The sequence below is a fragment of the Carcharhinus amblyrhynchos genome, chromosome 2 (genome assembly GCF_965287045.1).
Source record: "Carcharhinus amblyrhynchos chromosome 2, sCarAmb.v2.hapA, whole genome shotgun sequence".
NCBI classification, from domain to species: Eukaryota; Metazoa; Chordata; class Chondrichthyes; order Carcharhiniformes; family Carcharhinidae; genus Carcharhinus; species Carcharhinus amblyrhynchos.
Window position 1 is genome coordinate 95,149,906 of NC_137325.1, and position 17,908 is coordinate 95,167,813.

At 42.0% G+C, this 17,908-nt stretch overlaps 1 protein-coding gene and 1 non-coding gene across 12 annotated transcripts in view; both read left to right on the plus strand.

The window, feature by feature from the left end:
• Positions 1-17,908, plus strand: part of tpk1 (thiamin pyrophosphokinase 1) — a 360,013-nt gene that overhangs the window by 152,901 nt on the left and 189,204 nt on the right. The gene's annotated exons all lie outside the window — the stretch shown is intronic.
• Positions 17,063-17,167, plus strand: LOC145362075 (U6 spliceosomal RNA). Its single transcript, XR_013889932.1, has one exon. It is a non-coding gene; the product is annotated as a U6 spliceosomal RNA (small nuclear RNA).

Below are 17,908 nucleotides of genomic sequence, written 5' to 3' on the forward strand. Positions count from 1 at the left end.
CACTCACAGATAATACTCATTGTTGTTATGGGTGATGAACACAGACAACCTGATGAATGTTCATATTTCCATAACTTTTAAAATATTTGAGTGCACAAGCTTAAAGAGTTTTTTTTCCTTTACCCAACAATTTTCACTTTAGCTGTGAATGTATTAAGTATATGCCAACAGTTGGGAATAGGAGAGGGGATGGTATGGGCAAGGCAGATGCATCTAGAACTGAGCACAAAATAGAGTATAAAATAATATTAAACAAAATAAAGAGCATAGAGTAGTGTCAAACAAATTAAAGACTATAAAGAGATCAGACAACATGTGTATAAAGTAGTGTCAAACAAAATAGAGTATAAATAGTATTAAACAAAATAGAAAGTATAAAACAGTGTCAAACAAAATAAAGTGTAAGAAATACTGTGGAAGAATATAGTATACAAAATACTGTGAAACAAACTAAAGAGTATAAGATTGTATTATGCAAATTAAAGTGTATAAAATAGTGTCAAACAAAACAAAAACGTATAAATTAGTACTAAAATAAAGTGTATAGAGTAGCATTAAATGAATGAAGTCTGTTTGCATTTCAATTGCTAATTAGGGGAATTCTTAATTTACAGAATTTAAAATGAGATATAACAGGCAGTGGTGCCAGTTCTGTCTGCCAAGTCAGAAACTGCTGGAAGTGCACAGAGAGACAATTACCCTCTGTAAGATAAAGATAGGTTATTAAGTCATGTTTTGATATGACAGGTACTGATTGATTGATTTGTTTATTTCTAGCATTTTCTTTCAGATTTGTACCTTATCCTTTTTATTTTTTTCATCTGCTATTCCTATACATTGACTGGAAAATTCTAAAGGAATGGCATGATTTTAAAATATATTTTCTATTCCCTTATTGCTACATAATAACAAAAATTCTTGCTAAAAATAGAAATTAAGTTTCCAGAGGACACCGTAACACAACGAGTATTTCCTAAAACTGCTGGAACTACATTAAGTAGGGAAGTAATGTTTCCTCCAAATTGTATTGTTGCTGCCATTTTTAGGCTGTGAGAAAGGGAGGAGGCCAGTGAATAGTTCATTCCTATGAATTTGTAGAGTGCAGAAGGAGGCCATTCAGCCCATTGAGTCTGCACCGACTGCAATCCCAGCTAGGCCCCATTCCCGTAGCTCCACATATTTACCCTGCTACTCCCTATGACGCTACAGTCAATTTAGCATGGTCAATCAACTTAACTTGCATATATTTGGACTGTGGGAGGGAACCGGAGCATCCAAAGGAAGCTCACGCAGTCACGGGGAGAATGTGCAAACTCGACACAGACAGTGACCCGAGGGAGGAATTGAATCCTGGTCCTTGGCACTGTGAGGCAGCAGTGCTAACCACTGTATCATCTGGTCTCTTGAGCAATCTTTGGTGGCTTATGCCTTCTGTTGCCTGTGCCTGAAGTTCTGAAATTCCCTACCTGAACCTCTCATATTGCCATCTCTCTTTCCTTATTTAAGCTGCTGCTTATATCCTACTTCTTTAACAAAGCATTTTACTCTCTGTCCTCTTGTTGTGTTTTGTGGCTCGGTGTCAAAAGTTTTTTATAATGCTCCTGTGAAGTGCTTTGGACACTTTGTTACATTGAAAGCACTATGTTGTTGTTGCCTCTTTCATGTTTAGTTACTCTTAGAACAAAGTTTAGAGTCAAATCACTGAAAATTCAAATGATTTTGCGATTGGAACAGGAGCATAGAGTGAAGAATAGCATGGTAATGGTCTAAGCAGATTTCTGACCTATTCCTGATACAATCCCTAAACCTATCTGTTACTAGAACTGATTAGATAGATTTGTATCAATGCTAATTTAGGGACAAAATATTTGTGATGGCCTGTGTGCTTATGGTAAAATGTATATTTTATGATGGTCCCTTTTGAGAACTAGGTTTCTCTAGGAGATGATTACTGGTAAAACACATTGCTTCCTGTAATTGGTCCTGTGTGTCTTAACTGACATCAGGTCATCTTCACCTACAACCTGTGTGCTCTTTGACCTTTATTGGCTCCTGAAGAAGCAAAATTTCAATATTAAAATCCTTGTTCTTGTCTTCAAATTCCTTTGTGGCCTGGCCCTCCCTGTCATTGTATTTGCTCCAGCCCAACTGCACTCAGAAATATCTGCGCTCTGTCATAGAATCATAGAATTCCTACAGTGCAAAAGGAGGCCATTCAACCCATCAAGTCTGCACCAACCACAATCCCACCCAGGCCCCATTCCCTTAACTCCACGTATTTACTCTGCTAATTCCCATGATGCTACAGTCAATTTAGCATGGTCAATCAACTTAACTTGCACATCTTTGGACTGTGGGAGGGAACCGGAGCACCCAGAGGAAACTCACACAGTCACTGTAACCAAGGTGCCTGGGAAATATACAATCGAAAAGGGTCAACCAGAAGGTAATAATAGGGGGAAAAAGACTGTGTGTGTGCGTCTATTTTCAAGCAGTTTTATCTTTTGAGTTTAGAACAAATTGGTTGCAGAGTAGGAAAAACCTCTTTCGAGCAGAATCTAATTTAAATTCTGAGTGCTGAGTAAAAGGGTTTAAAAGCCTTGGTAACAGAAGAGTTCCACTAATAATGAATGGGAATTCTGGGATGGCTAAGCTCAGAGAAAACAACTTGAGATAGAAAACTCCAGAGTTAAAGAATATTAGAACAAAGAGAGTTCTGATCCAAGGTGGCAACACTTAAAACATTAGCTGAAACCTGTGATGAACTGGGAGTCTGCAACCGTGGGATGGTTGGAGGAGATTCAATTGGAAACCTTACTGGAAGGCCCAGGAAAACTCAATGCTTATATGAATCTTCAAAATATTACTCAGGCCAAGTGATTAATCTTCCAATTTTTAGCAAGCATCTGACCTGAGTTGTTGGGGGTGTAAATAAAATTGTGTCGAAGGAAATTTGAGTTAAAAAGTTTGGTTTGGAGATTAACTAACTGTGTTTGTTGTACTTATTTTATCTTTAATGTAACTGAATATTTAAGGTAGAAGTCAATTTTTAGTATTCATGTCCTTTGATTTATTTTTAGTAAAATTTTTTGATTTAAACCATGAAGCTTGTGGCTTCATTCTTTTCATAATACTTGGGGTTTTCAGATTTCCAGGAAAAGGGTCCACAGTGTATTGTGATTCAAATCTATTGAACTTCATTTGAATGTAGTACAGGAAAGTTATGGCTTCCTTGTTCTTCATATTTTACTTTAAAAATACCTGTAAATAACATATATTAAAGGCATATTGCCCCAGATAGCAAACCATACCTAGCAGAGTTGTGAAAACAGTTCTTCACAAGTAGAAGGCAAATAAAAGCAAATTGCAGTATTCTAGAATGATCAAATCCACATAGAGGGACATAGATGTCGTCAGCAAAGGTTCTGTTGGTAACGTTTGCTGGTACTCAAACAGAGGCAGTTTTGACAGCTGAAATGCAGAATTCTCGAATAAGTTCAAGTTTTTTTGCCTCCTTGGAAGTTGGCACTTTATCTACACTTATTTTCATGACAGACTTGAAAAGTTATATTTTAGCTGCCACATATTTGAAAAAATGAAACTTGTCACAGATAAAGCAGGCCGGGAGTGAAGTGAAGTGGAGTGAAGCAGGCCGGAAGTGGAGTGAAGCAGGCCGGAAGTGGAGTGAAGCAGGCCGGAAGTGGAGTGAAGCAGGCCGGAAGTGGAGTGAAGCAGGCCGGAAGTGGAGTGAAGCAGGCCGGAAGTGGAGTGAAGCAGGCCGGAAGTGGAGTGAAGCAGGCCGGAAGTGGAGTGAAGCAGGCCGGAAGTGGAGTGAAGCAGGCCGGAAGTGGAGTGAGGCAGAGTAAAGCAGGCCGGGAGTGGAGTGAGGCAGAGTGGAGCAGACCGGGAGTGGAGTGAAGCAGAATGAAGTAGGCCGGGAGTGGAGTGAAGCAGAGCAGAGCAGGCCGGGAGTGGAGTGAGGCAGACTAGGAGTGGAGTAAAGCAGGTCAGGAATGGTGTGAAGGAGTGTGAAGCAGACCAGGAGTGGAGTGAAACAGAATAAAGCAGGCTGGGAGGAGAATTGGAGGGGGTAATGTGATTGATGTGGTAGACATAGATTTCCAAAAGGCATTTGCTAATGTGCCACATAATAGGCTTGTCAGTAAAGGCAATGCCAATGAAATAAAAAGGGACAGTAGCAGCGTGGATGTGAAATTGCTTGAGTGATGGGGAAAACAGAGTAGTGGTAAACGGTTTTTGTTTCAGATCAATAGTGGATTTTACCAGAATGTCGTCTTTGGACCCCTGCTTTGTCATGATGTATTTGAATGATCTAGATGTGGGTTTACAGGGCACAATTTCAAAATTCATGAATGACCCAGAACGCGGAAGTATTGTGAACTGTGAGGAGGGTAATGAGAAACCCCAGGGGGACATAGAGAGGCTGCTGGAATGGCGGGCAAGTATCTGATGCAGTTTTTGTGCAGAACAATTCATTTTGGTGAGAAGTGATTCATTTTGGTAAGAAGGACACAGAGAGGCAACGTAATATATAGGATAAATTTCTAATGGGGTGCAGGAGCAAAAAGCCTTGGATATGTATGCATATGTATGTATGGTAGGGGGATTGAATTTAGGAGTCGCAGCGTCATGTTGCAACTGTACACAACTCTGGTGCGGCCGCACTTGGAGTACTGTGTGCAGTTCTGGTCCCCACATTACAGAAAGGATGTGGAGGCTTTGGAGAGGGTGCAGAGGAGGTTTACCAGGATGTTGCCTGGTATGGAGGGGAGGTCCTATGAGGAGAGGCTGAGGGATTTGGGGTTGTTTTCGCTGGAAAGAAGGCGGCTAAGAGGGGATCTTATTGAAACATATAAGATGATTAGAGGTTTAGATAGGGTGGATAGTAATAGCCTTTTTCCTCTGATGGAGAAATCTAGCACGAGGGGGCATGGCTTTAAATTAAGGGGTGGTAGTTATAGGACGGATGTCAGGGGTAGGTTCTTTACCCAGAGGGTGGTGAGGGATTGGAATGCCTTGCCTGCTGCAGTTGTAAATGCGCCTAGTTTGGGGTCGTTTAAGAGATCCGTGGATAGGTTTATGGACGAAAAGGGATTGGTTTAGGTTAGTGGGTCATTGTTTTGTAACTGGTCGGCGCAACATCGTGGGCCGAAGGGCCTGTTCTGCGCTGTAATGTTCTATGTTCTATGTAAATCAGATTGAAAAGAGTTAATATAGCATTGGGGATCCTGAGTTTTATAAATAGAGGATTACAGTACAAAAGTTGGGAAGTTATAATAAATCTGTATAAAATACTGGTTTGGCGTAAACAGGAGTATTGTGTTCTGCTGTCTATATCTATATGTACCATGTTATCACAGTGGGGTGTTACTGTTATGTGAAGCCTCATGGGGTTTAGCTTGTTTGACCATATTCCTGTAGATATTCAGTTACTAAAGACACAGACAGGGCTTACTCAGCAAAGCCTCTCTTATCAGCACACAGGCAGCTGCTTTGTCTCATTGCTAGCAGAACAAACAAGTCAGTAGGGAGATCCACTGTGAAGGCTGAAGCTGCAGCCTCATCATGCCTAGTTAGTCATTTAGTTGGACCAAAATGTAATTTATGCAATCAATAACCGTTAGGATTGGATTGTGAGCAGCTGGGACGGGCTGAGTAAAACTTTAAGACTTGATGATTTTCTTTGTTTGGTGGAGAAGCACATGGCTATCCCAGTGATCTTCTCCCAGCCAGCAGAATATCACTAAACCATTTGGCGACTGAAACAGACCTGAATGTCGAATGATTTTTCTGAAGTCATTCACGGTAGCAGTTTTGGCACAGTCAGCAGGATTCGGACGTCGCCCACCACCACCAGAGTGCCGGGTGAGTATATTTACTCATAATAAGTGGAATTTAAACCGGTCCTGGGACCAGGTGGTGCTCAGCAACTGCCAAATCCGAATCTGGGGTGAAGTCTGACCAACCAGCAAATGGTGGTAGGTTGTCAGGCACTGTTTGAAATATTTACATCATAGTTTGTAAGAATTAGGCAGACTTGTGACCCGACAGTCGTTAGGGGAGACTATCTACTCCAAGAAGCACTGGACTGAAAGCGAACCTGTGAGAGTAAATTCTGACAGTTCAAATCCTATCCAAGCATGGCCAGGGAAAAAAATTTGAATGGGGACCAGAGGAGTCCCTTACATTCCATTTGGCAACTGAAAACAGGAAACTTATTGACCCAATGATTAAATCCAATTGGAATCCCCATGACCCACCTTCAAAACAGATGGCGTGATGGAGAAAGGAAAAGAAAGACAAGGATGAAAAAGCCTTGATTCTGATTCTCGCAGCCCATGTAGAATTAACCAAGAGAGTAAATCAGGATATGAAAGAGGTTTGAGGCGCCAGGAACGTTTCCTTAGCTATACTAATTTTAGGTGTCTCCATGGGTTGTTTGGCTGTTTTAGAAGTGCTGATTTTGATGGGATAGGGATGTGTTTTTCAATTTAGTTCCTGTAGGTGCCATCCTGTCCAGCCTCCCTTGTGTGCTGGTCCTCATTTGCATTCTAAAAGCATGCTCTTGCCTGCTAATCTGTGTCTGTTACTTTGTGATTTTTATTGGAGAGGCTCTGAGTGTAATTTTAGTCTGCTTCCATATTGTGTGCCCAGTTTCATAAAATTTGTTCTCCGATAACAATACCATATGCCTTCTTGACTACCTTATCCACCTGCAGCAGGGTAGGATAATCATCCCCACTGATTGGTAATCATGGACCAATGCACCTGATAGTGTAGGCTTATCCACTTGGGACTACAGTGTTCCAACTGTATCTTGAATTCTTGCCTTTTATATAATTCCCTGTTTTGGGGGCAGGGTGCCCCTCCAGCTTGACTCTGACCAAGGGATACACCTCCTCACTGGACACATTATGAAGCAAGCCTGTGAACTGCCAAGGACAGCATTCCCTACCATCCACTAAGCTCAGGTATGGCAGAGAAAATGAACTCTACATTAAAGTCAGCATTAGCTAAAGCCATAGCTGAAACTGGAAGGGGATGGATTGCCCAGCACCCTCATGAGCCTTAGAGCCACAGCAAATCATACAACGGGAATAACCCCTTTTGCGTTCATGTTGAGAAGGGCTAGGAAACTCCCAAAAGACATTATGGTGGGAGGGGAGGGTATGGGTCCATCCTGGGACAGAATCAAAAAGTACTTAGCAGGTGAACCAATGGTTGAAAGAATTACAGTAGGAAGTGAGGAATCAGTAAACTATATGATATTTGAACATCCAGAAAAGCAGCAGGGTTAGTTTAGTTTATTTATTAACTAGGCAATGCCACAAACAGGAGATAGAGTTCTGGGGTGAATCATGCCTGAGCAAACAGAGTTTGCCCCCATGTGGACTGGGCCTTATGACATGATTATGACCAGTGATACATGTGCATGTGTTGATATGAAAGGGAAGAGCCAGTGGAAACACTGGTCCCAGCTGAAGGTTTATGACCCAAAGGAATGACAGCTGAACCCAAAACAATGCCATTTGTAGAAACCATCCATTATACTATGCAGTATCAGGAATGGTGGAACACAGTAGATATCTGATTATTCTGGGGGGAGGTGCTAGGGATAATGTTTGTGTTAGGGATATGGATTATAGTGAGGTAGATAATTAAGCAGGCACAAGCGTACTGGGGTTGGGTTGAAGTGCATCAGGATCAGGAGCATGTCCTCAAAGAGATAGAAATGATAAGGCTGTTTAAAAGACACAAAATATGAATGACTGCTAACACCTGAGTAATAGGACGTGTCCGGTCCATACAGGAGAATTGTTTCGGTGAAATCTAACACCTGGTGACAACTAGGACCTTTTATCTAAAATTCCAGATCAGCCAACTCGGATGAGAGGCAACAGTAGCTGTGGGGATTCATCCTGATATCCAGAACCTTGGAATGACTATGAATGAAGACCTGCCCTTAGAGTCACAACGGACACAAAAAGGACATAATTACATGAACTATATAATGTCTGTATATACCTGTATAATGTCACTAATGGGCGATGCATGCCAGCAGCAAAAGACTGGAGCAGTGATGGGACTTACTTCAAGGCTTGGCTCCAAGTGTATTTGTGAAAAGAGAGTATGTGCATACACTGCTCCACAGACACATGTGTCAGCAAAGTTGAGCGGTGAGAGGCATTAGAGAGGATGCAGGGAAAATTCTTGAGAATGGTTTCAAGGATGAGGGACCTCACTTCTGCAGCTAATTCGGAGAAGCTGGGACTGTTTTCATTGGAGAAGAGTAGATTAAGAGGAAATTTGCTGGAGGTATTGGGTGTCCAGACAGATTATATGAAGGCAGGAGGAGGGGGACTGTTCCTGTTAGTGGAAGAATCGGTAAATAGGTGTTATTCAGCTCTAAAATCAAAACTGTCAGAAGTGAATTGGATAATTGTATGAAGATAAAATTGTGCAGGCCTAGAAGGCCTAGAAGGCAAAGAAATGGTATGAGATGATTTGGTCTTGCAGAGAGCTAGTACAGACATTACAAGCTGAATGGCCTCCTTCAGTGTTGTAATCATCACATTATTGTATGAAAGAACGTAAATATTTAAAAAAAATAGAAGTTTGAAGCAAACTCAGTGGACTTTCCCATTTCCCGAAAGTGCTTTATATAATAAAAGCTGTTTGACGTTTTACTGGGAAAATCTTTTATTTATTTGCAACAAAAGGGAAATAGGTCTGACTGCTTTCAGATCCTGTAATCAATATTTCCAAGTATAGACAAATACCTACCAAATTGTTTCTCAACAGCTCCAAATTTTTGCAACATTGACAGTTGTCCAAAGAAAAAGTGAATCATGAAACTAAGTGAATCAGGACAATAGTACAAAATGGATTAGATGGCATTTTAATGAGTTGTTTTCATTACTCTAACCAACTTGGATTCGAAAGCCAATAAACTCTTAGTAATGTTATTAATACATAACAGTGTACCCAGAATGTGTGGAACAATTAAAATCTGATGGTGCTGATGTAATATTTACAACTGAGAAACACAGAGCCAGTAATGGGGGCAAATCCACCAGGCAGCTGATTAATTTAAATGCCTTCAATTTAATTAAAGAAATGCATGTGGACCTTGTTGCACCTCACACAAAAACAAGCTTTCTATTCTGCTTTGGAGTTGATATAATGAACATAGTTATTGATTTGGCGCAGAAATTAAGCAATTGACTTTCACAAATTATCAGCCATTGTTCGGCAGTGGTGACTGACACAAACATACAAGTAGCAACCACCTAACAACCAGAATGGATAAAAAAAAACTCATCAGCATCCATGTACCACCTGTACACATTGTATGCTGGGGTAAGAATTAAAGGTGTCAAGGGCATGAATACCTGAATGATTCACAGAAATTGCATATTGCAGCACTTTAAAAAAATGGTGGGAGAAAAATAAGTCAGAACAACTTTAGGTCTACTCTTGTCAGACACCACAGAATCAGAGAATATTTCCAGGGCAAAAGGTGGGCACATGGCCCTTGGAGTTTGCACTGGCTGTTTGATAGAACATTCTAACTAGTCTCACCTTAACCCCGTAACCTTGCACATTATTTCTTTTCAGATAGTTGTCTAACCCAGAGAAGGTCACAGGGCCAATACACTTACCACATCTCCACATAAGTCAGGGGAGCAAAGTCTTCCCTGCAGATTGCAAAACTGCCATTGCCAACATGTCCCAACCCATGACAGTGCGGGGAACTCGACAGGTGATGGGTCTATTTAACCATTGCAGGAACTTCACTCCCCGGTTTGCCATCCTGGCAGAACCAATCCACGCTTGGTAAAAGGAAGAAAACAGGGAATGGAAGCAGTAGAATGGGGACCAGAACAAGTGATCATATATGATAAACTAAAGGCCGAGCTGCTTGAAGCACCGGTCCTAAAACTACCAGACATGTCAAAACCATTGCTAGCACCCTATGATCTAGAGGGAGATTTTTACAGCACAGTCGTAACCCAGGAGAAGGTTGGGGGGGGTGCGGGTGGGGTGGGGGTGGTGTCATGGGGGCGGTAGCTTACTACTCGACCTGGGAGTCCCCAGTTGTTAAAGGGCTGCATCAATGAATTGCCGCTTTGGTCTGGCCTGGGCAGTACAAGTCTGTGAACCTCTCACGCTGTCAAGCCCATTGGTTTTACACACTAAGCACACATTGTGGAGCTGGTGAACACCGGGAGACTGAAAACAGTTTCTGATGCCCAGTGGGCAACATAGGAAGCAGTGTTCCTATTGTGGGAGAGGTACATAGGCATATCAGAGATACAGGCTTCAACTGTGCAGAGGGAACCACATCAATTCCAGACTAGCATAGACAGAAAATAGAGGGAGAAATAGCTGACGAGCCTATAACCAACCCTGACCCGTCCCTCTTCATTGACGGTTTCAGGCTATACGCACTGCACACTACCATACGGGATGGGCAATGTGAACCTCCTACTGGGGGGATTGGAGGGGATTGTTTCAGATCAAGCGGCTCAGTTTATAGCCCTAACTGAAGCCCTGAGATTAACAGGTAAACATCTATATCGGCACTAGATATGCCTATGGAGTCATGCGTGATTACATGTCTCCATAGCCTAGAGTCAGCGAGGATGTGTAACTTCGGGCGGGGGGGGTGCACATAAAGCACCAGAATATTATGCAAGATTTATTAGAAGTTGTTGTGTGCCCAACTGTTGCAGCCGTGATAAAAATTAAAGCGCACCAGAAAGTCAAGAGCAAAGAACAGCAGGGGAATGAACATAAGGCCACTGAAACCGCAGTGCCATAGCCCAGTTGAGTGGTAGCAATAGGGCCCGAGGAATTGAATATCACTAAGTGCAGGGGGAAGCCAGGCTAGAGGAACAGTCCCAGTGGAAGCAGAGAGGGGCGAAGAAGAGGGGAGATAGGGATATGGAAGAAGGGATCCCAGGACATTGCCCTATCCTTAATCCAGACTGAACAATGTAAATTATACTACAGACCAGACACACGGGATGCTGAGTCGACTGCTCAGAGACAGCCACCCCTGGTGGTGGCCCGGAGTCAGTATGGAAGTCGTGAAACAGAGTCAACAATGTATTATATGCGTGCAACACAATCCTGGGAGACTCATAAAGGTCAGGATGGCTCATGGGTCCATGAGAGAATTTGTGGATCAACTTCATCGGAACACTGTCTAACAGCCGGGGGAAACGGTTCTGCCTGGTGATTATCTACCAGTTAACCCGATGGGTGGAGCCATTCCCCACTTGAGATTGCGGGGCCACTACAGTGGCATGGATCCTGGCATCTGACATAATCCTGTGATGGGAGGGTACAGCTCCAAATTGATTCAGATCAGGGAATCCACTTCACAGGGCAAGTCATGAAGCGTGTCTGTGGCCTGTTAGGCATCCTGCATATCCCCTACCACCCGCAGAGCTCAGGGATAGTAGAACGGATAAACCAAACTTTAAAAACAGCCATAGTGAAAGCAATAACTGAGACGTGGAGGGGGTGGATGGATGTTCTCCCATGTACATTAATGAACCTTAGGCCACCCCAAGTCGAAGCGTTGGTTTAACCCGTTTCAAAAAGGTGACAGGCAGGCCGGGGGTGGGGGAGGGGGAGAAGGAATGGGATCCTGCAGGATCGAATTAAACTATATATAAAACAATCAGACTAACAGTTCTGAGAACTGCAACAGGAAGTTGGATATCAGAATAAGGAATCAGAATAAAACTGACCCCCATCTTTGTCAAGTTGGGAAAAGAGTATTTGTTAGAGTGACCCCTAAGCAAGTGGGGTTTGCACCCAAATAGACCGGACCCTTTGCCATTGTTATGACTAGTGACTCCTGTGCTTGTGTTGATATGAAAGAGAAGGGCCGATGGAAACATTAGTCCCAACTGAAGAAGTATAATCTGAAAGACAATGGCTGAGCCCACTATGGTTCCAATGTGGGAAACTGCCTGGTATGCTGAACGTTATCAGGCATGGATGAGCACTCTGGAACATGGTGCATTTGGAAGAACACTTCGCAGAAACTCTGAGAGAACTAAGATTTAAGGTCGGTCACAGTTAAGCACGATCACCAACCGCAGACAAAAATCCAGACTCTGGAAAAGGACATGAAAGTAGTATTGCAGGACAAAAGTTGGTGACAGAGAGTATGGGTTTGGGGTCTGAATATTAATATCCATCCTTGGATCCAATTATTTCACACATCGTAGTGGGCCGACAATTACTACTAGCCCTTGCATGGGTCATAATTGCTTGCTGGCCCTATATAAAAAAACCAACAACACAAGAAGTTCAGAGCCACTGCTAAAGCCTGAAGGACCATGACCCAGCCTGACAGACAGGTTAATCGTGATCATTTTGATTTGATACAACCGACCATTATTCCTGAAATCACATGACTGCACCACGGCAAGGCAGGGAGTACTGGGCGATCCAAAATTCATAATACATTCCCAAATTTTTAGGGGTTTGGTTTTGGGGGCTGAGGGACAGTCCCTTACCAAAGGGGGGATTGCTGAAGGAAGGTTTAAAGGGAACCATAAGTTCCCATAGGTTTAGTCCAACCATAGGTTGGACTAAAACCTGGTGTTGTCAGACTTTTTACTGTGTTTACGCCAGTCCAACGCCGGCATACCCACATCATAACCATAAGCTTAGCAGAGAAAGAGATGCCCTGGCTAAAGCATTCTATGGATAGATGCTGTGTTAACCTGAATATGTGTAAATCTATAACTGAATAACAACTATATGAATAGAAAGGGCAGGCTGATCAGCTTGACCATGTTAATAGAGGCTCAGAATACTAAACAATACAAAATGACTATTGTCTGGGTTAATTACATTCCTCAACACTTGTGAAAACAATGGAAACAGTTTTCTCAGACAGGAGGAATGCTCATAGAGATAACAATAGCCGATAGAGCAGATGGTCCTGGATCCCTACAAAAACCAGGCACATAAATCAGTCAGGATGCTTACAGAGAATGATAAGGAAGCTTGTAGAACAAGAAAAATTGTAGACTGAAGTACTCCAGATGGGGGAAAGGAAGTTCCTTAAGCCGACAGTCATAAGCTGATCATACAGAAACCCACCTTACGTAATATCAGATTTCATTGCTTATGCAACTTAATGTATATAATCTATAATCAATATTACTTGATAATATCCAGCCAGTATGGGCTAAGTAGCTGTTTGGAAAATGTATAAAAATTGATGATTTTCCTTTGTTCAATGGAGGGAGGTCCTGGTATTTGTCCAGAGATCATCTCCCTGCCAGTATAATGAACCATATTGATGCACGGACCAGCTCTGGGCATTGAATGATTTCTTTAAGATAGTCTTCCGCTAACAATCACTGTCTGTGCCGAGTCTGCACATTCTCCCTGCGCCTGCGTGGGTTTCCTCGCACACTTCAAAAAGTGATATGTTGGTTAGGCCATGCTAAATTCTTCCTCAGTATACCCAGATAGGTGCTGGGGTGTGATGACAAGGGGTTTTTCACAGTAACTTCATTGCAGCGTTAATGTAGGCCTATTTGTGACATTAAACAATTTCTAACTTGAATGTCAACTGTGGCTCAGTGGAGCTCTTGTCTCAACCATTCGAGAGACTAGAGCATAAAAAGCTAGGCAGACACATCAGTGCAATACTAAGTGCAACACCTTGACTACTGGGGAAAAAATGCAAATACATCTTTGTGTATTTAGCCTACAGTAACACTGTTAGATTCAAAATGATATGGAGCATTCAGGTGCAGAATGTATCCAATTGCTTGTGATTTACTGATCATTGTAGAGCACTGTTAGTTTCTAAATTAATTGCATAATGTTTAAATCCTTCCGAAGTTCTGCCTATCTCTACCTGTCTCTAGCCCCAAATCCTCCATTCCTCTGACACCTCTCTCTTTAGTATCCTCTGTCCATTCGCAACCATTTGTGTCTTCAGCTGCACAATTCCATAAAACCTCTTCCCTAAAGATTTTCCATAAAAATGTTCTCTTTGGATATTTGATCGCATCTGCTAATCGTTCCTCCTTTAGCCTATTGTTCATTTTTTTAATGTTAAAAGGAATGTTAAATTTTTCTAGGTGGTTGGGAGTTTGCAAGTGATGTTGTAGTCGTAAGCAATTTGAGGGCAGGGCACAAAGGAGTTCATTTCAAGGTTAAATGCTGAAGAAAATGGGATTCAAACTGTGCAAGAGATGTGGGTGGTGAAAATATGAGCAAATGACTTGAGCTGACCTTCTAGATTGGCTACAGAGATAGAGATAGTTATATCAAGAGAATGGCTATGAACATTAACAGGGGGTTTATGTGAAGGAAGATATATTTTTAATGTTTTCTTGTTGAAAAGTAATTTAACTTCCAGGCACTACCTCAAGTTCGTCACAAGAATATTCTTCCTCCAGTCTCCCTGATGCCTTGGGATCAAACAGTTCTTATCTACAGCAATTTCAATCTTCATCCCAGTGAACTGGGCCCTCTTCTGAATTCACCATTCATATCCTCATCAAAGATTTTCCTCCATGTAAACAGGAAAGTATAAATTCAGGTGAAGTTGAAGTTGGAAGTAGGTGATCTTTATGATGGGGAGGAGTACAAAGCTCATTTCAGTGTCATATTGGATGTCAGGTTTGCGAACAGGTTGATTCAATCTGAGTCACTGATCTTGAAAGGGATGGAATCAGTGATGTGGACACTGTTTGATGGTATTAGCCTTCTCGGTTTACTGGAAGTAATTGCAGCTTATCCAAGATTGTATCACTTTTTATTAGTTCATGGGATATGAGCTCTGTTGGCAAGGCCAACATTTCTTGTCCACATCCCAAATTGCCCTTGAGACAAGCAGAAGTAGAGACAATCGGAAGTAGAAAGGCGGAGAAAGGCGTGAAGAGTAATCTCCCTACTGTGTTCATTCTTTCATTTCCTAACAACACTGTAGATGTGGACTACAGTCATTTAAGAAGGCTCCCCACCACTTTCCAAGAGCAATTAGAGATGAAAACAAGTGCTGGAAATGCTGGTAACACTCACATCTCATGAAAAAAAAAGAAAATTTAAAAAAAATCTTGTTTTGCAGAACCTCGTGTGGTTGTGCTGATACAGCTGAAAAAATAGTTTATTGTGAAAAATGAGGGGTTTTAATGAATGACTTGACAAGCATCAGTGAGCAGAACCTGACTTAAAATAATTGAAAATTACTTAAAAAAAAGTAACCTGAGCCATTCCATTGTTTACTGGTGGATGCTAATCAAGTCCTTACTAAACTAAATAATTTTTGATCCGAAAAACGTTTTTAGATTGTGCCTGGTAATGCCTTGGAGAATGAATGCAATTTCTCTAATCAGGGCAATCAATAGGATCTCACAATTTTATTTCCGGCCCAAGGCCAATTCTGTGGGTAGGGCCTGATCGAACAAATTAAATATTGAATTACATAAGTTCACTTCAATTTAAAATTCCAAGGCCTTTTGCACAGTTTTGATTGATTTCACCCAGTTTGCACTGATCTTCTAAGATCTAGATAGGATCTACAGGCATTTAGAGACGCAAGGACTGATTAGCGACAGCTAGCATGGTTTGTGATGGGAAAATCATGTCTCACAAATTTGATTGAGTTTTTTGAAGGGGTAACCAAGAAAGTAGATGAGGGCAGTGCAGTTGATGTTTGTCTACGTGGACTTTAGCAAGGTTTTTGACAAGGTACTGCATGGTAGATTGTTGCATAAGGTTAAATCTCATGGGATCCAGGATGAGGTATCTAAATTATTCTACCATGGTTGTAGAGGATTGTTTTTCAAACTGGAGGCCTGTGACCAGCAGTGTTAAGTCTGACAACACCAGGTTTAAGTCCAACCGATTTATTTGAAAGTAAATTCACAAGCTTTCGAGGTTTGCCTGTTTGTCAGGTGAATGGAGAATACTGGCCTCAGACAGAGCATATAAAGCACAGACAGTTTACAGATTACTGATTAGAATGCAAATCTTTACACCTAACCTGCTGTTCAAGTCTTAAAGTGGCTAACAATGTGAGTGGAAGGAGCATTGAGCACAGGTTAAAGAGATGTGTATTGTCTCCAGACAGTACAGTAAGTGAGGTTTTGCAAACCCAGGCAAGCCATGGGGGTTACAGATAGTGCGACATGAACCCAAGATCCCTGTTGAGACCGTCCTCATGTGTGCGGAACTTGGCTATCAGCCTCTGCTCAGCGACTCTGCGCTGTTGTGTGTCGTGAAGGCCGCCTTGGAGAATGCTTAGCCGAAGGTCAGAGGCCAAATGACCGTGACCACTGAAGTGTTTGCCAACAGGAAGGGAACAGTCTTGCCTCCAGTGTTCCTCAGGGATCAGTGCTGGATCCACTGTTATTTGTCATTTATATTAATGATTTGGATGAGAATATAAGAGGCATGGTTAGTAAGTTTGCAGATGACACCAAGATTGATGGTATAGTGGACAGTGAAGAAAGTTGTCTCTGATTGCAACGGGATCTTGGTCAATTGGGCCAGTGGGCTGATAAATGGCAGATGGAGCTTAATTGAGATAAATGCGAGGTGATGCATTTTGGTAGATTGAACCCAGGACAGGACTTACTCAGTTAATGGTAGGGCATTGGGGAGAGTTACTGAACAAAGAGATCAAGGGGTACATGTTCGTAGTTTCTTGAAAGTGGAGTCACAGGTGGACAGAGTGGTGAAGAAGGAATTCAGCATGCTTGGTTTCATTGGTCAGAATATTGAACACAGGAATTGGGGCATCTTGTTGAAGTTGTACAAAACATTGGTAAGGACACACTTGGAATACTGTGTACAGTTCTGAGCACCCAGTTATAGAAAGAATATGATTAAATTAGAAAGAGTGCAGAAAAGATTTACTAGGATGCTATCAGGACTTGATGGTTTGACTTATAAGGAGAGGCTAGATAGACTGGGACTTTTTTCTCTGGAGGTAGGATGCTTAGGGGTAATCTTATCAAAATCTATTAATAATGAGGGGCATAGGTAAGGTAGACCGTAAGCATCTTCTACTAAAATTGGAATGATACAGAGAAGATTAGTATGGCCCCTGCGCAAGGATGACATGCAAATTCATGAAGTGTTCCATATTTTTAAATTAGGTAGGAGACTGTAAAAGTTGAGGGCGTACTTTTAAGGTGAAAGGGTCCAGAGGGACAATTTTTTCATACAGAGGGTGGTGGTGACTGTCTGGAACAAGCACCCAGGGGTAGTAGTAGAGGCAGATACAATTTTGTCTTTTAAAAAGCATTTAGGCAGTTACATGGGTAACATAGAGGGATATGGGCCAAATGTGGACAATTGGGATTAGCTTAGGGGTTTTAAAAAAAGGGTGGCATGGACAAGTTGGGCCAAAGGGCCTGTTTCCATGCTATAAATTTCCACAACTCTATGATTCTATCCAGAAGTGGCAAAGCAACCCCAAGGTTTGCTTCAATTACTTTTATGAAGAGAGTGCTTATATTTTTATGGAAGATAAAGTACTTCAAATGTCAAAATACAAGGAATGTCTACTTACATTCAATGCCCCCCACCCCAGCCCACCCCATTTCTGTTTTGTTGTGCAGTGTGTTAATTTAGGTGCGCGGGCCCTTTAAATTTGTATGGTTAAGCACATGTGGTACCTGAAAGGGGCTAACTTATGCTTGGCCTACATAAGAACATAAATAAGAACAGAAGAACATAAGAAATAGGAGCAGGAGTAGGCCATCCAGCCCTTCGAGCCTGCCCCGCCATTCAATCAGATCATGGCTGATCTGTCGCTGCTCAGTTCCACTTTCCCGCCCTCTCCCCATAACCCTTAATCCCCTCTCCTATCAAAAACCCATCAACCCGC